Genomic DNA, 23,896 nt, shown 5'->3' with positions numbered 1-23,896 from the left:
CATTTCACTAATGTCACTCATTGGCAGCTATGCATTGCAAAAAAAACAAAAAACAGGCCCATTTATAATGAAGCATTACAACATGTTTGAATGCATTATAAGGGCTTAACAATCATTTTTATGAAAAAATCTGATTACCAACACAGAACTGTACACATTTTATGAAACAGCTCTCAAAGGCCCTATAGCAACTTCTTAAGCCCAGAAAGCTGTTTGGACTGGTTTTTCATCAGAATTCACTTCTTTTTCGATGAAATATGACATTTCACTAATGTCACTCATTGGCAGCTATGCATTGCAAAAAAAACAAAAAACAGGCCAATTCATAATGAAGCATTACAACATGTTTGAATGCATTATGAGGGCTTAACAATCATTTAAATGAAAAAAAAATGATTTTCAACACAGAACTGTACACATTTCATGAAACAGCTCTCAAATGCCCTATAGCAACTTTTTAAGCCCAGAAAGCTTTTTGGACTGGTTTTTCATCAGAATTCACTTCTTTTTCAATGAAATATAACATTTCAATAGTGTAACTCATTAGCAGCTATTCATTGCAAAAAAAGCATTACTAGTCAAAATGTTTTTACGCACTATAATAGCTAATGCCTCATTTTAAAGGAAGAATCTAAATTTCAACACAAAACAGTGCACATTTCATGAAACAGCTCTCAAAGGTCCAAAAGCATCTTTTTATGACCAGAAAGCAGTTTTGGTTCGTTTTTCGTCAATATTCACTTCTTTTTCAATGAAATATAAAATTTCACTCCAAACAGGAAATTGCTCAATGGCTCTGCATTGCTATGCAACGCAAAAAAACAGTACCAGTCACAATGAAGCATTACAACATGTTTGAATGCATTATACGGGCTTAACAGTCATTTTTATGAAAAAATCTGATTACCAACACAGAACTGTATACATTTCATGAAACAGCTCTCAAAGGCCCTATAGCAACTTCTTAAGCCCAGAAAGCTTTTTGGACTGGTTTTTCACCAGAATTCACTTCTTTTTCGATGAAATATGACATTTCACTAATGTCACTCATTGGCAGCTATGCATTGCAAAAAACAAAAAACAGGACCATTTATAATGAAGCATTACAACATGTTTGAATGCATTATGAGGGCTAAACAATCATTTTAATGAAAAAAATCTGATTGTCAACACAGAACAGTGCACATGTCATTAAACAAAGTTCCTAAAAAAACTTTTTCAGCCCAGAAACCTGTTTGGACTGGTTTTTCATCAGAATTCACTTCTTTTTCGATGAAATATGACATTTCACTAATGTCACTCATTGGCAGCTATGCATTGCAAAAAAAACAAAAAACAGGCCCATTTATAATGAAGCATTACAACATGTTTGAATGCATTATAAGGGCTTAACAATCATTTTTATGAAAAAATCTGATTACCAACACAGAACTGTACACATTTCATGAAACAGCTCTTAAAGGCCCTATAGCAACTTCTTAAGCCCAGAAAGCTGTTTGGACTGGTTTTTCATCAGAATTCACTTCTTTTTCGATGAAATATGACATTTCACTAATGTCACTCATTGGCAGCTATGCATTGCAAAAAAAACAAAAAACAGGCCAATTCATAATGAAGCATTACAACATGTTTGAATGCATTATGAGGGCTTAACAATCATTTAAATGAAAAAAAAATGATTATCAACACAGAACTGTACACATTTCATGAAACAGCTCTCAAATGCCCTATAGCAACTTTTTAAGCCCAGAAAGCTTTTTGGACTGGTTTTTCATCAGAATTCACTTCTTTTTCAATGAAATATAACATTTCAATAATGTAACTCATTAGCAGCTATTCATTGCAAAAAAAAGCATTACTAGTCAAAATGTTTTTACGCACTATAATAGCTAATGCCTCATTTTAAAGGAAGAATCTAAATTTCAACACAAAACAGTGCACATTTCATGAAACAGCTCTCAAAGGTCCAAAAGCATCTTTTTATGACCAGAAAGCAGTTTTGGTTCGTTTTTCGTCAATATTCACTTCTTTTTCAATGAAATATAAAATTTCACTCCAAACAGGAAATTGCTCAATGGATCTGCATTGCTATGCAACGCAAAAAACAGTACCAGTCACAATGAAGCATTACAACATGTTTGAATGCATTATAAGGGCTTAACAGTCATTTTTATGAAAGAATCTGATTACCAACACAGAACTGTATACATTTCATGAAACAGCTCTCAAAGGCCCTATAGCAACTTCTTAAGCCCAGAAAGCTTTTTGGACGAAATATGAAATATGACATTTCACTAATGTCACTCATTGGCAGCTATGCATTGCAAAAAACAAAAAACAGGACCATTTATAATGAAGCATTACAACATGTTTGAATGCATTATGAGGGCTAAACAATCATTTTAATGAAAAAAATCTGATTGTCAACACAGAACAGTGCACATGTCATTAATCAAAGTTCCTAAAAAAACTTTTTCAGCCCAGAAACCTGTTTGGACTGGTTTTTCATCAGAATTCACTTCTTTTTCGATGAAATATGACATTTCACTAATGTCACTCATTGGCAGCTATGCATTGCAAAAAACAAAAAACAGGACCATTTATAATGAAGCATTTCAACATGTTTGAATGCATTATGAGGGCTTAACAATCATTTAAATGAAAAAAACTGATTATCAACACAGAACTGTACACATTTTATGAAACAGCTCTCAAAGGCCCTATAGCAACTTCTTAAGCCCAGAAAGCTGTTTGGACTGGTTTTTCATCAGAATTCACTTCTTTTTCGATGAAATATGACATTTCACTAATGTCACTCATTGGCAGCTATGCATTGCAAAAAAAACAAAAAACAGGCCCATTTATAATGAAGCATTACAACATGTTTGAATGCATTATAAGGGCTTAACAATCATTTTTATGAAAAAATCTGATTACCAACACAGAACTGTACACATTTTATGAAACAGCTCTCAAAGGCCCTATAGCAACTTCTTAAGCCCAGAAAGCTGTTTGGACTGGTTTTTCATCAGAATTCACTTCTTTTTCGATGAAATATGACATTTCACTAATGTCACTCATTGGCAGCTATGCATTGCAAAAAAAACAAAAAACAGGCCAATTCATAATGAAGCATTACAACATGTTTGAATGCATTATGAGGGCTTAACAATCATTTAAATGAAAAAAAAATGATTATCAACACAGAACTGTACACATTTCATGAAACAGCTCTCAAATGCCCTATAGCAACTTTTTAAGCCCAGAAAGCTTTTTGGACTGGTTTTTCATCAGAATTCACTTCTTTTTCAATGAAATATAACATTTCAATAATGTAACTCATTAGCAGCTATTCATTGCAAAAAAAAGCATTACTAGTCAAAATGTTTTTACGCACTATAATAGCTAATGCCTCATTTTAAAGGAAGAATCTAAATTTCAACACAAAACAGTGCACATTTCATGAAACAGCTCTCAAAGGTCCAAAAGCATCTTTTTATGACCAGAAAGCAGTTTTGGTTCGTTTTTCGTCAATATTCACTTCTTTTTCAATGAAATATAAAATTTCACTCCAAACAGGAAATTGCTCAATGGATCTGCATTGCTATGCAACGCAAAAAACAGTACCAGTCACAATGAAGCATTACAACATGTTTGAATGCATTATAAGGGCTTAACAGTCATTTTTATGAAAGAATCTGATTACCAACACAGAACTGTATACATTTCATGAAACAGCTCTCAAAGGCCCTATAGCAACTTCTTAAGCCCAGAAAGCTTTTTGGACGAAATATGAAATATGACATTTCACTAATGTCACTCATTGGCAGCTATGCATTGCAAAAAACAAAAAACAGGACCATTTATAATGAAGCATTACAACATGTTTGAATGCATTATGAGGGCTAAACAATCATTTTAATGAAAAAAATCTGATTGTCAACACAGAACAGTGCACATGTCATTAATCAAAGTTCCTAAAAAAACTTTTTCAGCCCAGAAACCTGTTTGGACTGGTTTTTCATCAGAATTCACTTCTTTTTCGATGAAATATGACATTTCACTAATGTCACTCATTGGCAGCTATGCATTGCAAAAAACAAAAAACAGGACCATTTATAATGAAGCATTTCAACATGTTTGAATGCATTATGAGGGCTTAACAATCATTTAAATGAAAAAAACTGATTATCAACACAGAACTGTACACATTTTATGAAACAGCTCTCAAAGGCCCTATAGCAACTTCTTAAGCCCAGAAAGCTGTTTGGACTGGTTTTTCATCAGAATTCACTTCTTTTTCGATGAAATATGACATTTCACTAATGTCACTCATTGGCAGCTATGCATTGCAAAAAAAACAAAAAACAGGCCCATTTATAATGAAGCATTACAACATGTTTGAATGCATTATAAGGGCTTAACAATCATTTTTATGAAAAAATCTGATTACCAACACAGAACTGTACACATTTTATGAAACAGCTCTCAAAGGCCCTATAGCAACTTCTTAAGCCCAGAAAGCTGTTTGGACTGGTGTTTCATCAGAATTCACTTCTTTTTCGATGAAATATGACATTTCACTAATGTCACTCATTGGCAGCTATGCATTGCAAAAAAAACAAAAAACAGGCCAATTCATAATGAAGCATTACAACATGTTTGAATGCATTATGAGGGCTTAACAATCATTTAAATGAAAAAAAAATGATTTTCAACACAGAACTGTACACATTTCATGAAACAGCTCTCAAATGCCCTATAGCAACTTTTTAAGCCCAGAAAGCTTTTTGGACTGGTTTTTCATCAGAATTCACTTCTTTTTCAATGAAATATAACATTTCAATAATGTAACTCATTAGCAGCTATTCATTGCAAAAAAGCATTACTAGTCAAAATGTTTTTACGCACTATAATAGCTAATGCCTCATTTTAAAGGAAGAATCTAAATTTCAACACAAAACAGTGCACATTTCATGAAACAGCTCTCAAAGGTCCAAAAGCATCTTTTTATGACCAGAAAGCAGTTTTGGTTCGTTTTTCGTCAATATTCACTTCTTTTTCAATGAAATATAAAATTTCACTCCAAACAGGAAATTGCTCAATGGCTCTGCATTGCTATGCAACGCAAAAAAACAGTACCAGTCACAATGAAGCATTACAACATGTTTGAATGCATTATAAGGGCTTAACAGTCATTTTTATGAAAGAATCTGATTACCAACACAGAACTGTATACATTTCATGAAACAGCTCTCAAAGGCCCTATAGCAACTTCTTAAGCCCAGAAAGCTTTTTGGACTGGTTTTTCACCAGAATTCACTTCTTTTTCGATGAAATATGACATTTCACTAATGTCACTCATTGGCAGCTATGCATTGCAAAAAACAAAAAACAGGACCATTTATAATGAAGCATTACAACATGTTTGAATGCATTATGAGGGCTAAACAATCATTTTAATGAAAAAAATCTGATTGTCAACACAGAACAGTGCACATGTCATTAAACAAAGTTCCTAAAAAAACTTTTTCAGCCCAGAAACCTGTTTGGACTGGTTTTTCATCAGAATTCACTTCTTTTTCGATGAAATATGACATTTCACTAATGTCACTCATTGGCAGCTATGCATTGCAAAAAAAACAAAAAACAGGCCCATTTATAATGAAGCATTACAACATGTTTGAATGCATTATAAGGGCTTAACAATCATTTTTATGAAAAAATCTGATTACCAACACAGAACTGTACACATTTCATGAAACAGCTCTTAAAGGCCCTATAGCAACTTCTTAAGCCCAGAAAGCTGTTTGGACTGGTTTTTCATCAGAATTCACTTCTTTTTCGATGAAATATGACATTTCACTAATGTCACTCATTGGCAGCTATGCATTGCAAAAAAACAAAAAACAGGCCCATTTATAATGAAGCATTACAACATGTTTGAATGCATTATAAGGGCTTAACAATCATTTTTATGAAAAAATCTGATTACCAACACAGAACTGTACACATTTCATGAAACAGCTCTTAAAGGCCCTATAGCAACTTCTTAAGCCCAGAAAGCTGTTTGGACTGGTTTTTCATCAGAATTCACTTCTTTTTCGATGAAATATGACATTTCACTAATGTCACTCATTGGCAGCTATGCATTGCAAAAAAAAACAAAAAACAGGCCCATTTATAATGAAGCATTACAACATGTTTGAATGCATTATAAGGGCTTAACAATCATTTTTATGAAAAAATCTGATTACCAACACAGAACTGTACACATTTCATGAAACAGCTCTTAAAGGCCCTATAGCAACTTCTTAAGCCCAGAAAGCTGTTTGGACTGGTTTTTCATCAGAATTCACTTCTTTTTCGATGAAATATGACATTTCACTAATGTCACTCATTGGCAGCTATGCATTGCAAAAAAAACAAAAAACAGGCCAATTCATAATGAAGCATTACAACATGTTTGAATGCATTATGAGGGCTTAACAATCATTTAAATGAAAAAAAAATGATTATCAACACAGAACTGTACACATTTCATGAAACAGCTCTCAAATGCCCTATAGCAACTTTTTAAGCCCAGAAAGCTTTTTGGACTGGTTTTTCATCAGAATTCACTTCTTTTTCAATGAAATATAACATTTCAATAATGTAACTCATTAGCAGCTATTCATTGCAAAAAAAGCATTACTAGTCAAAATGTTTTTACGCACTATAATAGCTAATGCCTCATTTTAAAGGAAGAATCTAAATTTCAACACAAAACAGTGCACATTTCATGAAACAGCTCTCAAAGGTCCAAAAGCATCTTTTTATGACCAGAAAGCAGTTTTGGTTCGTTTTTCGTCAATATTCACTTCTTTTTCAATGAAATATAAAATTTCACTCCAAACAGGAAATTGCTCAATGGCTCTGCATTGCTATGCAACGCAAAAAAACAGTACCAGTCACAATGAAGCATTACAACATGTTTGAATGCATTATAAGGGCTTAACAGTCATTTTTATGAAAAAATCTGATTACCAACACAGAACTGTATACATTTCATGAAACAGCTCTCAAAGGCCCTATAGCAACTTCTTAAGCCCAGAAAGCTTTTTGGACTGGTTTTTCACCAGAATTCACTTCTTTTTCGATGAAATATGACATTTCACTAATGTCACTCATTGGCAGCTATGCATTGCAAAAAACAAAAAACAGGACCATTTATAATGAAGCATTACAACATGTTTGAATGCATTATGAGGGCTAAACAATCATTTTAATGAAAAAAATCTGATTGTCAACACAGAACAGTGCACATGTCATTAAACAAAGTTCCTAAAAAAACTTTTTCAGCCCAGAAACCTGTTTGGACTGGTTTTTCATCAGAATTCACTTCTTTTTCGATGAAATATGACATTTCACTAATGTCACTCATTGGCAGCTATGCATTGCAAAAAAAACAAAAAACAGGCCCATTTATAATGAAGCATTACAACATGTTTGAATGCATTATAAGGGCTTAACAATCATTTTTATGAAAAAATCTGATTACCAACACAGAACTGTACACATTTCATGAAACAGCTCTTAAAGGCCCTATAGCAACTTCTTAAGCCCAGAAAGCTGTTTGGACTGGTTTTTCATCAGAATTCACTTCTTTTTCGATGAAATATGACATTTCACTAATGTCACTCATTGGCAGCTATGCATTGCAAAAAAAACAAAAAACAGGCCCATTTATAATGAAGCATTACAACATGTTTGAATGCATTATAAGGGCTTAACAATCATTTTTATGAAAAAATCTGATTACCAACACAGAACTGTACACATTTCATGAAACAGCTCTTAAAGGCCCTATAGCAACTTCTTAAGCCCAGAAAGCTGTTTGGACTGGTTTTTCATCAGAATTCACTTCTTTTTCGATGAAATATGACATTTCACTAATGTCACTCATTGGCAGCTATGCATTGCAAAAAAAAACAAAAAACAGGCCCATTTATAATGAAGCATTACAACATGTTTGAATGCATTATAAGGGCTTAACAATCATTTTTATGAAAAAATCTGATTACCAACACAGAACTGTACACATTTCATGAAACAGCTCTTAAAGGCCCTATAGCAACTTCTTAAGCCCAGAAAGCTGTTTGGACTGGTTTTTCATCAGAATTCACTTCTTTTTCGATGAAATATGACATTTCACTAATGTCACTCATTGGCAGCTATGCATTGCAAAAAAAACAAAAAACAGGCCAATTCATAATGAAGCATTACAACATGTTTGAATGCATTATGAGGGCTTAACAATCATTTAAATGAAAAAAAAATGATTATCAACACAGAACTGTACACATTTCATGAAACAGCTCTCAAATGCCCTATAGCAACTTTTTAAGCCCAGAAAGCTTTTTGGACTGGTTTTTCATCAGAATTCACTTCTTTTTCAATGAAATATAACATTTCAATAATGTAACTCATTAGCAGCTATTCATTGCAAAAAAAGCATTACTAGTCAAAATGTTTTTACGCACTATAATAGCTAATGCCTCATTTTAAAGGAAGAATCTAAATTTCAACACAAAACAGTGCACATTTCATGAAACAGCTCTCAAAGGTCCAAAAGCATCTTTTTATGACCAGAAAGCAGTTTTGGTTCGTTTTTCGTCAATATTCACTTCTTTTTCAATGAAATATAAAATTTCACTCCAAACAGGAAATTGCTCAATGGCTCTGCATTGCTATGCAACGCAAAAAACAGTACCAGTCACAATGAAGCATTACAACATGTTTGAATGCATTATAAGGGCTTAACAGTCATTTTTATGAAAGAATCTGATTACCAACACAGAACTGTATACATTTCATGAAACAGCTCTCAAAGGCCCTATAGCAACTTCTTAAGCCCAGAAAGCTTTTTGGACGAAATATGAAATATGACATTTCACTAATGTCACTCATTGGCAGCTATGCATTGCAAAAAACAAAAAACAGGACCATTTATAATGAAGCATTACAACATGTTTGAATGCATTATGAGGGCTAAACAATCATTTTAATGAAAAAAATCTGATTGTCAACACAGAACAGTGCACATGTCATTAAACAAAGTTCCTAAAAAAACTTTTTCAGCCCAGAAACCTGTTTGGACTGGTTTTTCATCAGAATTCACTTCTTTTTCGATGAAATATGACATTTCACTAATGTCACTCATTGGCAGCTATGCATTGCAAAAAACAAAAAACAGGACCATTTATAATGAAGCATTTCAACATGTTTGAATGCATTATGAGGGCTTAACAATCATTTAAATGAAAAAAACTGATTATCAACACAGAACTGTACACATTTTATGAAACAGCTCTCAAAGGCCCTATAGCAACTTCTTAAGCCCAGAAAGCTGTTTGGACTGGTTTTTCATCAGAATTCACTTCTTTTTCGATGAAATATGACATTTCACTAATGTCACTCATTGGCAGCTATGCATTGCAAAAAAAACAAAAAACAGGCCCATTTATAATGAAGCATTACAACATGTTTGAATGCATTATAAGGGCTTAACAATCATTTTTATGAAAAAATCTGATTACCAACACAGAACTGTACACATTTCATGAAACAGCTCTTAAAGGCCCTATAGCAACTTCTTAAGCCCAGAAAGCTGTTTGGACTGGTTTTTCATCAGAATTCACTTCTTTTTCGATGAAATATGACATTTCACTAATGTCACTCATTGGCAGCTATGCATTGCAAAAAAAACAAAAAACAGGCCCATTTATAATGAAGCATTACAACATGTTTGAATGCATTATAAGGGCTTAACAATCATTTTTATGAAAAAATCTGATTACCAACACAGAACTGTACACATTTCATGAAACAGCTCTTAAAGGCCCTATAGCAACTTCTTAAGCCCAGAAAGCTGTTTGGACTGGTTTTTCATCAGAATTCACTTCTTTTTCGATGAAATATGACATTTCACTAATGTCACTCATTGGCAGCTATGCATTGCAAAAAAAACAAAAAACAGGCCCATTTATAATGAAGCATTACAACATGTTTGAATGCATTATAAGGGCTTAACAATCATTTTTATGAAAAAATCTGATTACCAACACAGAACTGTACACATTTCATGAAACAGCTCTTAAAGGCCCTATAGCAACTTCTTAAGCCCAGAAAGCTGTTTGGACTGGTTTTTCATCAGAATTCACTTCTTTTTCGATGAAATATGACATTTCACTAATGTCACTCATTGGCAGCTATGCATTGCAAAAAAAACAAAAAACAGGCCAATTCATAATGAAGCATTACAACATGTTTGAATGCATTATGAGGGCTTAACAATCATTTAAATGAAAAAAAAATGATTATCAACACAGAACTGTACACATTTCATGAAACAGCTCTCAAATGCCCTATAGCAACTTTTTAAGCCCAGAAAGCTTTTTGGACTGGTTTTTCATCAGAATTCACTTCTTTTTCAATGAAATATAACATTTCAATAATGTAACTCATTAGCAGCTATTCATTGCAAAAAAAGCATTACTAGTCAAAATGTTTTTACGCACTATAATAGCTAATGCCTCATTTTAAAGGAAGAATCTAAATTTCAACACAAAACAGTGCACATTTCATGAAACAGCTCTCAAAGGTCCAAAAGCATCTTTTTATGACCAGAAAGCAGTTTTGGTTCGTTTTTCGTCAATATTCACTTCTTTTTCAATGAAATATAAAATTTCACTCCAAACAGGAAATTGCTCAATGGCTCTGCATTGCTATGCAACGCAAAAAACAGTACCAGTCACAATGAAGCATTACAACATGTTTGAATGCATTATAAGGGCTTAACAGTCATTTTTATGAAAGAATCTGATTACCAACACAGAACTGTATACATTTCATGAAACAGCTCTCAAAGGCCCTATAGCAACTTCTTAAGCCCAGAAAGCTTTTTGGACGAAATATGAAATATGACATTTCACTAATGTCACTCATTGGCAGCTATGCATTGCAAAAAACAAAAAACAGGACCATTTATAATGAAGCATTACAACATGTTTGAATGCATTATGAGGGCTAAACAATCATTTTAATGAAAAAAATCTGATTGTCAACACAGAACAGTGCACATGTCATTAAACAAAGTTCCTAAAAAAACTTTTTCAGCCCAGAAACCTGTTTGGACTGGTTTTTCATCAGAATTCACTTCTTTTTCGATGAAATATGACATTTCACTAATGTCACTCATTGGCAGCTATGCATTGCAAAAAACAAAAAACAGGACCATTTATAATGAAGCATTTCAACATGTTTGAATGCATTATGAGGGCTTAACAATCATTTAAATGAAAAAAACTGATTATCAACACAGAACTGTACACATTTTATGAAACAGCTCTCAAAGGCCCTATAGCAACTTCTTAAGCCCAGAAAGCTGTTTGGACTGGTTTTTCATCAGAATTCACTTCTTTTTCGATGAAATATGACATTTCACTAATGTCACTCATTGGCAGCTATGCATTGCAAAAAAAACAAAAAACAGGCCCATTTATAATGAAGCATTACAACATGTTTGAATGCATTATAAGGGCTTAACAATCATTTTTATGAAAAAAATCTGATTACCAACACAGAACTGTACACATTTTATGAAACAGCTCTCAAAGGCCCTATAGCAACTTCTTAAGCCCAGAAAGCTGTTTGGACTGGTGTTTCATCAGAATTCACTTCTTTTTCGATGAAATATGACATTTCACTAATGTCACTCATTGGCAGCTATGCATTGCAAAAAACAAAAAACAGGCCAATTCATAATGAAGCATTACAACATGTTTGAATGCATTATGAGGGCTTAACAATCATTTAAATGAAAAAAAAATGATTATCAACACAGAACTGTACACATTTCATGAAACAGCTCTCAAATGCCCTATAGCAACTTTTTAAGCCCAGAAAGCTTTTTGGACTGGTTTTTCATCAGAATTCACTTCTTTTTCAATGAAATATAACATTTCAATAATGTAACTCATTAGCAGCTATGCATTGCAAAAAAAACAAAAAACAGGCCAATTCATAATGAAGCATTACAACATGTTTGAATGCATTATAAGGGCTTAACAGTCATTTTTATGAAAGAATCTGATTACCAACACAGAACTGTATACATTTCATGAAACAGCTCTCAAAGGCCCTATAGCAACTTCTTAAGCCCAGAAAGCTTTTTGGACGAAATATGAAATATGACATTTCACTAATGTCACTCATTGGCAGCTATGCATTGCAAAAAACAAAAAACAGGACCATTTATAATGAAGCATTACAACATGTTTGAATGCATTATGAGGGCTAAACAATCATTTTAATGAAAAAAATCTGATTGTCAACACAGAACAGTGCACATGTCATTAAACAAAGTTCCTAAAAAAACTTTTTCAGCCCAGAAACCTGTTTGGACTGGTTTTTCATCAGAATTCACTTCTTTTTCGATGAAATATGACATTTCACTAATGTCACTCATTGGCAGCTATGCATTGCAAAAAACAAAAAACAGGACCATTTATAATGAAGCATTTCAACATGTTTGAATGAATTATGAGGGCTTAACAATCATTTAAATGAAAAAAACTGATTATCAACACAGAACTGTACACATTTTATGAAACAGCTCTCAAAGGCCCTATAGCAACTTCTTAAGCCCAGAAAGCTGTTTGGACTGGTTTTTCATCAGAATTCACTTCTTTTTCGATGAAATATGACATTTCACTAATGTCACTCATTGGCAGCTATGCATTGCAAAAAAAACAAAAAACAGGCCCATTTATAATGAAGCATTACAACATGTTTGAATGCATTATAAGGGCTTAACAATCATTTTTATGAAAAAATCTGATTACCAACACAGAACTGTACACATTTCATGAAACAGCTCTTAAAGGCCCTATAGCAACTTCTTAAGCCCAGAAAGCTGTTTGGACTGGTTTTTCATCAGAATTCACTTCTTTTTCGATGAAATATGACATTTCACTAATGTCACTCATTGGCAGCTATGCATTGCAAAAAAAACAAAAAACAGGCCCATTTATAATGAAGCATTACAACATGTTTGAATGCATTATAAGGGCTTAACAATCATTTTTATGAAAAAATCTGATTACCAACACAGAACTGTACACATTTTATGAAACAGCTCTCAAAGGCCCTATAGCAACTTCTTAAGCCCAGAAAGCTGTTTGGACTGGTTTTTCATCAGAATTCACTTCTTTTTCGATGAAATATGACATTTCACTAATGTCACTCACTGGCAGTTATGCAATGCAAAAAACAATTCCAGTCAAAATGCAGCATTAAAATATGTTTGCACACTTTTTAAGAGCTAAACCATCATTTTAAAGGAAGAATGTAAAATTCAACACAGACAGTGTGTTTTTCATTAAACAGCTCTCAAAGGCACAAAAGCAAACTTTTAATCCCAGAAAGCTGTGTTGGTTCGATTTACATCAAAATTCACTTATTTTTCAATGAAACAGTAATGTCACTTATTTGCATCTAAGCATTGCAAAAGAAAGCATTACCAATCAAAATGTTTGCAAGCATTAGAAGAACTAAATCATCATTTTACAGGTAGTATCTAAATATCAACACAGAACAGTGCACATTTCATTAAAAAAAAGTCCCTAAAAAAACTTTGTCAGCCCGGAAACCTGTTTGGACTCGTTTATCATCAGAATTCACTTCTTTTTCAATGAAACATGACATTTCAGTAATGTCACTTATTTGCATCTAAGCACTGCAAAAGAAAGCTTTACCAGTCAAAATGTTTGAACGCACTATAAGAGCTAAAGCATCATTTTAAAGGAAGTATCTAAATTTCAACACAAAACAGTGCACATTTCCTGAAACAGCTCTCAAAGGTCCAAAAGCATCTTTTTATGTCCAGAAAGCAGTTTTGGCTCGTTTTTCGTCAATATTCACTTCTTTTTCTATGAAATTTCACTGATGGCTCTGCATTGCTATGCAACGCAAAAAACAGTACCAGTCACAATGAAGCATTACAACATGTTTGAATGCATTATTAGGGCTTAACAATAATTTTAATGAAAAAAATCTGATTACCAACACAGAACTGTACACATTTCATGAAACATCTCTCAAAGAGTCACTTATTGGCATCTAAGCATTGAAAAAGAAAGCATAACTAGTCAAAATGAAGCATTTCAACATGTAACACATTATAAGAGCTAAACCATTTTTAAAGATTCTAAATTTCAACATAGAACAATGCACATTTCATGAAACAGCTAATGTCAATTATTGGCATCTAATCATTGCAAAAGAAAGAATTATCAGTCAAAATGTTTGCAAGCATTATAAGAGTTAAAGGTCATTTTTAAAGGAAGACTTTAAATTTCAATCTTTAGAATTTGGTAGCTAAGCATTGCAAAATAAAGCATTACCTGGCTCCTTGTGCATCCCACGGAAAAGGCTGGTTTGGGGACGGAAGAGGCCTGTCCAAATCGGTCGTGGATTTGTGCCACAGCTGGGCAGACCCAGGGAGGACCGCCGCTGGAGCGTTAAACCTGCCAAATAGAGTGGTCGTGATGATGGCCGTGCACACTGGATATGTGACCCAGGGCACAAGGAAACCGCTCTTGCTGAACTCTTGGGTACTGCAGCCACTTGGACATGCAGCGCAATTAATGCAACGGTAACACAAGATTCTCTTCCCGGCCCTCGACCGGGGATGGAGTGGTCTGCTTACCAGTTCCAGAGCAGCAGGTTTCTTTGTCCCTGGGTCGCCCGCCTCAGGGGCGCTTTGAAGCCTTTCTCAGGTTTTGGTGGCCACGAGATTGGTGGCGTCTGATTCCTGCGGTGGACCGGGCTGAAGGGGCTGGCTGCAGCGGAGCCGGTGCAGTCATCACAGGGGGACGCCCTTGGCAACGAGCAGATGGGTTGTGGGATCTTGAGACGATGTCGCCAAATAGGCCAGCCTGGGAAATGGGGGAATCAAGGAACCGTGTCTTGTCGGCCTCACCCATCTCGAGCAGGTTGAGCCAAAGGTGGACCACTAATTGGACATCGTCCGCCCGAGAGACCGCACAGTGACTTTCGTCGCTCGGAGAGCGAGGTCGGTTGCCGAGCGCAGTTCCTGCATCAATCCTTGGGTGGAACTACCCTCGTTCAGTTCCTTTAGCGCCTTGGTGGACTTGCAGGAGAGCCATGGCGTGCAGGGCGGAGGAGGCTTGTCCAGCGGCACCGTAGGCCTTGGCCGTCAGAGACGACGTAAACCTACAGGCCTTGGACGGGAGCTTTGGGTACCCACGCCAAGTGGCGGAGCTCTGCGGGCATAGGTGCATAAGACGATCGCATCCGAAGGGAGGAGCCCAGCTTAGGCTTCCGCGTCTGACTGGACGAGCCCGCTCGCCGATGCTGCGCTCGAGAGCTCATCACTTTGGCGGGCTCCGAATAAGAGGTCGAACGCGCCGTGAGACGAGCCGGCAGACTCATCCAGATGCCCGAAAAGGGCAGAGGAGCGTGCTGGGGAATGGGAGGTATGCGGGTTATACCCGGCGGAGGCGGTCCCACTGGGGCCCCCAGTGCTAGCCGTGTTGGCCTCATACCCGTGGGTAGAAGGACCGAGGCGGGAAGCCCCCCTCTTCCATGCTGAACTTGCCCCATAATAACACCAATTCAAAGGGCAGCCATTGCATCCTCCACAGCTTTCTTTGCCGACCACTTTCTTCCAGTTTTCAACACAGGTGCTGCTTCCCTTACGCATATGACTCTTCTAATGTCATTTCCAGTCTGACCTTGGCATGGTTTTTTGTTCGGTTATACAATTAAATCCCCCTTTAGCTACCCCCCCTCCCCCCCCACACACTTATCTGCTTCTTCAATAATTCATGAACACTCGAGCAAATTTGTGTTATTACAGTATTTTAAATGTACCTATTTATTTTTAAAATCATATTGTGCATGCCTTGTTTCCAAGAAATGCTTTCCTGGAGGGCAAGTTTGTGTGTGTTTTTTATTATTATTATAATTTTATTTCTTAGCAGACACCCTTATCATAGAAGGGGGAAAAAAACATGAGTTGCCATAGCCATGACTTAAAATATATTATGAGCATTTAGTGTTATACACAAATGTGTATAACACTAACTCTGCACAACTGAGAGGCAGATGCACTGTCTTCCCTAAGGAGAGACAACTGGCCCTAGTCCTATAACTAAATAAGTTAGCAAGATTGACGTACAGCAAAGGCAGGGACAGCAGAAGGTACTTGTAAATAGTAAAATAAATTAACCAAAACCATCAAGCAAAGAAAATAGCACACAGAAGAAATAAAGGCCTCTGTAACAGCCTTCAATAAACCCACAAACACCCATCCAAGTACAACACAAAGAAAGACAAAGGTGAATGGATGATTACAGGGGAAACAATTACAAATACAGTTGTGAAGGCAATGGTTGATGAAAAAACTCAAAAATAACACCAATCACAATAAAGTTGGAAAAAATCCAGCCAACAGAAAAAATCTCACCAATGAAAAATTAAGTACTGAAGAGAGCCCGGTGATGGAAGCAGGTGAATTAAAGAGCTTGAACAACAGCTAAACTTTAACAAGTAATACTGTGGAAAACTAAAATGGTTTAGACAAAGTGCAAGATTACAGAAGAAAATGGATACACAGATTATTGCTAAACAAAATGCTGATTACTCTGAATTTATTTATATTATTAGGGGTCCAAGCACCGAAGGTGCAGGAACCCTATTGTATTTGTTCCGATTTTCTTATTAGGGGTTCAAGCACGAAGGGCTGAAACCCTATTGTAATTGTTAAGATTTTTATTATTATTATTATTCCACCATAAAACAGATTGGGCAGAACAGGCCATAAGGCCTAGAGACTTGAAACTTGAAACTTGGTCAGATGGTAGTAGTATTGCTCGCTACTCAGAAACATGGACTCTGGCAAATCGGTCAATAGGGGGCACTACAGAGATCAAAAATGCGAAACTGCTCATAACTCCTAGACCGTATGTCGTAGACTCAGGTTGGAATTCTTGGTTCAAAACGTATATCTCTGATTTCATTTCCGCCTATAAAAATTTTCCGCCATCTTGGATTTTCATAAAACCTACTTTTGCGAACTAGTCCTAGGTCTTTTTCCGTTCGGGACCAATCCAGTGCCAGTTGTTTCTATGGAGTCTCAATATCAAAAGTTATCAAAAACAGTTTGAACTTTCAACTCGAGCTAGCTACGGTGTGCGAAAACATCGGAAGTAGGAGTGTATAATACCAAAAAAACTATGAACCGTTAATCCTATTGACTTCAAAATTTGCATACATTGTCTTTATCTCAGGTGCCATCATCGTCTATATGGACATTCACGTATGTTGAAAAACATGGCCGCCAACGGCCAATCAAATTTCAGCAGCTATTACACAAGGTTAACAATGACCGATTGGAACGAAACTTGGTGGACCTATTTGACTTTTGGTCTGAAAGGGGTTGTGCAAAGTTTTTAAAAATTGGCCTCTGGGTGGTGCTATCATGATTTTTGTAGATGTTATTGGTTGTATATAATGCAGTGTTGTGAAAAAACACAAGTAAGGCCTCTGTCTGCTTCTTCACCGCCGAGAACTGCTTGGCAAGAACATTTCCCTCGACCCGGGCCGGGTCGGGGATTTGGCGCTGGGCTCTTCCCTCTTCGCTCGCCGCTACTGGGGGAATCCTGGTTAGTTTCTTTTCCTCCACTTAGTAATATGCTTAAATTCAGCGGGTCGTCTCGTCTGATCTGAGGTCGTAGGCAGACAAGCGATGGTGGCCGCCGCGAGGGACTTGCCTGAAGACAAGCTTGGCGCGCCGACCGGCCGCACCACCTCCGCAGCGCGCGCCTCGAGCCGAGGGAGAGAAGTTGAACACCGACCTCACGGGGCCGTGTAACTATTTAGCATGCCGGAGTCTCGTTCGTTGTCGGAATTAACCAGACAAATCGCTCTACCAACTAAGAACGGCCATGCACCACCACCCACAGAATCGAGAAAGAGCTATCAATCTGTCAATCCTTTCCGTGTCTGGGCCGGGTGAGATTTCCTGTGTTGAGTCAAATTAAGCCGCAGGCTCCACTCCTGGTGGTGCCCTTCCGTCAGTTCCTTTAAGTTTCAGCTTTGCAACCATACTCCCCCCGGAACCCAAAGACTCGTGGTTTCCCCCACGCTGCCAGGCGGGTCATGGGAATAACGCCGCCGGATCGCGGGTCGGCATAGTTTACGGTCGGAACTACGACGGTATTTGATCGTCTTCGAACCTCCGACTTTCGTTCTTAATTAAAGAAAACATTCTTGGCAAATGCTTTCGCTCTCGTTCGTCTTGCGCCGGTCCAAGAATTTCACCTCTAGCGGCGCAATACGAATGCCCCCGGCCATCCCTCTTAATCATGGCCCCGATTCCGAAAACCCACAAAATAGAACCGGAGTCCTATTCCATTATTCCTAGCTGTGGTATTCAGGCGTCACTCGGCCTGCTTTGAACACTCTGATTTTTTCAAAGTAAACGTTCCGGGCCCCATACCGGACACCCAGTTAAGGGCATACGGGGGACGCCGGGAGGCAGGGCCCGGGAAAGGCGGTGGCTCGCCTTTCGGCGGAGATCCAACTACGAGCTTTTTAACTGCAGCAACTTTAATATACGCTATTGGAGCTGGAATTACCGCGGCTGCTGGCACCAGACTTGCCCTCCAATGGGTCCTCACCCATGGGTTTAGGATACGCTCATTCCAATTACAGGGCCTCGAAAGAGACCTGTATTGTTATTTTTCGTCACTACCTCCCCGAGTCGGGAGTGGGTAATTTGCGCGCCTGCTGCCTTCCTTGGATGTGGTAGCCGTTTCTCAGGCTCCCTCTCCGGAATCGAACCCTGATTCCCCGTTACCCGTGGTCACCATGGTAGGCGCCTAAAGTACCATCGAAAGTTGATAGGGCAGACATTCGAATGAGTCGTCGCCGCCCGTTTGCATGTATTAGCTCTGGAATTGCCACAGTTATCCAAGTATGTGTGGAGCGATCAAAGGAACCATAACTGATTTAATGAGCCATTCGCAGTTTCACTGTACAGCCCGTGTGTACTTAGATCTGCATGGCTTAGTCTTTGAGACAAGCATATGTTACTGGCAGGCTCAACCAGGTAAGCCTACGTGACCGGAGATCGCGCACTGGTGTCCTACACACGGGTCTCACGCCCTCCGCCTTGTGGGGCGGTGGAAACGCGGCCGCTCATAGGGGCGCGAAGCGGACCGTACTCCAGCTTAAGTGTTTGGGGGTATGGCCCTAGAGCCATGTTACTGGGAAAGGTGTGTTTCTCGGGGACGAAGGGGAGGCGGCGGAGGGGCGAACCCCACCTCACCGTTCCCACATCGGCCGCCGTTCTCGAGCCTTTGCGGTAGACAGGCCGTCTGAGTCTCCCAAGGAGGGGGTTCGGGGCGATCCGATGAGGGAAAGCCCCTGGAAGCCGACGCGCTGAGCGGGGAGGAACCGGGTGCCCATAGCGGCCAAAAAGACCGGGCAAGGGCCTGCCCCAGGCGCGTCAAGTACTCCAGTCGACCAGAGGTAAGAGGCGGTTGTGTTGGGGGAAAAAAATATGCTCCATTCACCTGCTGACTGGAGAGTCGAACATCCAGGCCCTTTACGAAACTGCTTCAGGCCAAGGGGCGCCACCCTCCACGGCCTGCATCACCGTCAGCGAGGCACCTGCTCACAATGCTCCATGTGACGCTCCATTTCACCTAGGGCGCATGAAATCGCTTCTAGCCGAGGTGCACCACCCTCCTCGGACTCTCACAGAGGTTCGCACCTGCTTACACTTGGTTCTTGGCACTTGTGAGTGAAAAAGCATCATTTCATCCAGGCCGCATGAAATTGCTTCAAGCCGAGGTGCACCACCCTTCTCGGACACTCACAGAGGTTCACACTGCTCATACTTGTGAGAAAGAGCATCATTTCATCCAGGCCGCATGAAATTGCTTCAAGCCGAGCTGCACCACCCTTTTCGGACACTCACAGAGGTACACACCGCTTATACTTGTGAGAGAAAGAGCATCATTTCATCCAGGCCACATGAAATTGCTTCAAGCCGAGGTGCACCACCCTTCTCGGACACTCACAGAGGTACACACCGCTTATACTTGTGAGAGAAAAAGCATCATTTCATCCAGGCCACATGAAATTGCTTCAAGCCGAGGTGCACCACCCTTCTCGGACACTCACAGAGGTTCACACCGCTTATACTTGTGAGAGAAAAAGCATAATTTCATCCAGGCCACATGAAATTGCTTCAAGCCGAGGTGCACCACCCTTCTCGGACACTCACAGAGGTTCACACACCTTACACTGGCTCTAGGCACCTGTGAGAGCATCCACTATCCGCCCTGAGTGAAGGATGAGCGGCCACAACCTTTACCTTGACTTACATGGAGCATTTACAAAGTCTGCCAAAAACTAAGTCCACAAAAAAGCGTGTCGGACAAATCTCCGACGGCACCCCACCACTGAACCCCCCCGCGATTGGACCTCCAGTCGCGGGGGTCCTCGGACCCGAGGCCGACAGGGTTGACCGAAATCGGCATGGCCGCGAAAGCCGAAGACCCTGGAGAAACGCGAACTCCCGAAAAAGTGTCATTTTGGGGTAAAACACACACTTTTGGACCTCTAGGTACTACATTGAGCTCATTTATGCCCACCAAGTCGCACCCTCCCGGACTCGGCCGGTTCGACAGAGGGCCTGGTTCTAACACCCTCTCCCGAAAATTACTTAGTCATTTTTTCAACAAAAATTTTTTCTGCACCTCTTTTTGGACCTCCAGGCACTACATTGAGCTCATTTATGCCCACCAGGGTGCACCCTCTCGGCCTCAGCCGGTTCGACAGAGGGCCTGGTTCTTACACCCTCTCCCGAAAATTACTTAGTCATTTTTTTACACTTGTTGATCATTCTTCCAGGCCTTTTGTGTTATGTATCATGCCCACAGGTGTCACACACCTCGGCTTATGACACTGACACTATCCCCATCACACTTACTGGTTCTTTGTGCACCTCCAGGGGCCTGGGGCAAGTTGTCAATGCGGTGACACACACACCCTCCTCGGATACATTCACTGAAACAGACAACCTATGACAACAGATCATCCAGAATGCATTGACTTAGACATTTTTTGACACTTTTGATCATTCTTCCAGGTCCTTTGTGTTATGTATCATGCCCAGGCAGGTGTCACTCAACCCGGCTTATGACAATGACTTTGTTCCTATCACACTCACTGGTTCTTTAAGCACTTCCAGGGGCCTGGGGGCAAGTTGTCCATACCCAGGAAGGTGTCACTCACCCCGGCTTATGACAATGACTTTGTTCCCATCACACTCACTGGTTCTTTAAGCACTTCCAGGGGCCTGGGGGCAAGTTGTCCATACCCAGGCAGGTGTCACTCACCACGGCTTATGACAATGACTTTGTTCCCATCACACTCACTGGTTCTTTAAGCACTTCCAGGGGCCTGGGGGCAAGTTGTCCATGCCCAGGCAGGTGTCAATCACCCCGGCTTATGACAATGACTTTGTTCCTATCACACTCACTGGTTCTTTAAAGACTTCCAGGGGCCTGGGGGCAAGTTGTCCATACCCAGGCAGGTGTCACTCACCACGGCTTATGACAATGACTTTGTTCCCATCACACTCACTGGTTCTTTAAGCACTTCCAGGGGCCTGGGGGCAAGTTGTCCATGCCCAGGCAGGTGTCACTCACCCCGGCTTATGACAATGACTTTGTTCCTATCACACTCACTGGTTCTTTAAGCACTTCCAGGGGCCTGGGGGCAAGTTGTCCATACCCAGGAAGGTGTCACTCACCCCGGCTTATGACAATGACTTTATTCCCATCACACTCACTGGTCCTTTAAGCACTTCCAGGGGCCTGGGGGCAAGTTGTCCATACCCAGGCAGGTGTCACTCACCCCGGCTTATGACAATGACTTTGTTCCTATCACACTCACTGGTTCTTTAAGCACTTCCAGGGGCCTGGGGGCAAGTTGTCCATACCCAGGCAGGTGTCACTCACCCCGGCTTATGACAATGACTTTGTTCCCATCACACTCACTGGTTCTTTAAGCACTTCCAGGGGCCTAGGGGCAAGTTGTCCATACCCAGGAAGGTGTCACTCACCCCGGCTTATGACAATGACTTTGTTCCCATCACACTCACTGGTTCTTTAAGCACTTCCAGGGGCCTGGGGATAAGTTGTCCATACCCAGGAAGGTGTCACTCACCCCGGCTTATGACAATGACTTTGTTCCCATCACACTCACTGGTTCTTTAAGCACTTCCAGGGGCCTGGGGGCAAGTTGTCCATATCCAGGCAGGTGTCACTCACCTCGGCTTATGACAATGACTTTGTTCCTATCACACTCACTGGTTCTTTAAGCACTTCCAGGGGCCTGGGGGCAAGTTGTCCATACCCAAGCAGGTGTCACCCACCCCGGCTTATAACAATGACTCTGTGCCCATCACACTTACTGGTCCTTTGTGCACTTCCAGGGGCCTGGGGGCAAGTTGTCCATACCCAGGCAGGTGTCACTTACCCCGGCTTATGACAATGACACTCCACCCTTCATACTTACCTATTGTATCAGCTCATCCAGGGGCCTGGGGCATGTTGTCCATGCCCAGGCAGGTGTCACTCACCACGGCTTATGACAATGACACTGTACCCATCACACTTACAGGTTCATTAAGCACTTCCAGGGGCCTGGGGCAAGTTGTCCATGCCCAGGCAGGTGTCACTCACCCCGGCTTATGACAATGACACTCCACCCTTCATACTTACCTATTGTATCAGCTCATCCAGGGGCCTGGGGCATGTTGTCCATGCCCAGGCAGGTGTCACTCACCCCGGCTTATGACACTGACTCTGTCCCCTTCATACTTATCTGTTGTATCAGCTCATCCAGGGGCCTGGGGCATGTTGTCCATACCCAGGCAGGTGTCACTCACCCCGGCTTATAACAATGACTCTGTACCCATCATACTTACTGGTTCTTTAAGCACTTCCAGGGGCCTGGGGGCAAGTTGTCCATGACCAGGCAGGTGTCACTCACCCCAGCTTATGACAATGACTTTGTTCCCATCACACATACTGGTTCCTTGTGCACTTCCAGGGGCCTGGGGGCAAGTTGTCCATACCCAGGCAGGTGTCACCCACCCCGGCTTATAACAATGACTCTGTACCCATCACACTTACTGGTTCTTTGTGCACATCCAGGAGCCTGCGGGCAAGTTGTCCATGCCCAGGCAGGTGTCACTCACCCCGGCTTATGACAATGACTCTGTACCCATCACACTTAACGGTTGTCTCAGCACTTCCAGGGGCCTGGGGCAAGTTGTCCATGCCCAGGCAGGTGTCACTTACCCCGGCTTATGACAATGACTTTGTACCCATCACAGTCACTGGTTCTTTAAGCACTTCCAGGGGCCTGGGGGCAATTTGTCCATGCCCAGGCAGGTGTCACTCACCCCGGCTTATGACAATGACTCTGTACCAATCACACTTAATGGTTGTCTCAGCACTTCCAGGGGCCTGGGGCAAGTTGTCCATGCCCAGGCAGGTGTCACTCACCCCGGCTTATGACAATGACTTTGTACCCATCACACTTACTGGTTGTCTCAGCACTTCCAGGGGCCTGGGGCAAGTTGTCCATGCCCAGACAGGTGTAACTCATCCCGGCTTATAACAATGACTTTGTACCCATTACACTTAATGGTTCTTTAAGCACCTCCAGGGGCCTGGGGCAAGTTGTCCATGCCCAGACAGGTGTCACTCACCCCGGCTTATGACACTGTCACTGTACCATCACACTT

This window comes from Myxocyprinus asiaticus, chromosome 50, assembly GCF_019703515.2.
Source record: "Myxocyprinus asiaticus isolate MX2 ecotype Aquarium Trade chromosome 50, UBuf_Myxa_2, whole genome shotgun sequence".
NCBI lineage: Eukaryota > Metazoa > Chordata > Actinopteri > Cypriniformes > Catostomidae > Myxocyprinus > Myxocyprinus asiaticus.
This window is presented reverse-complemented; position numbering follows the sequence as displayed.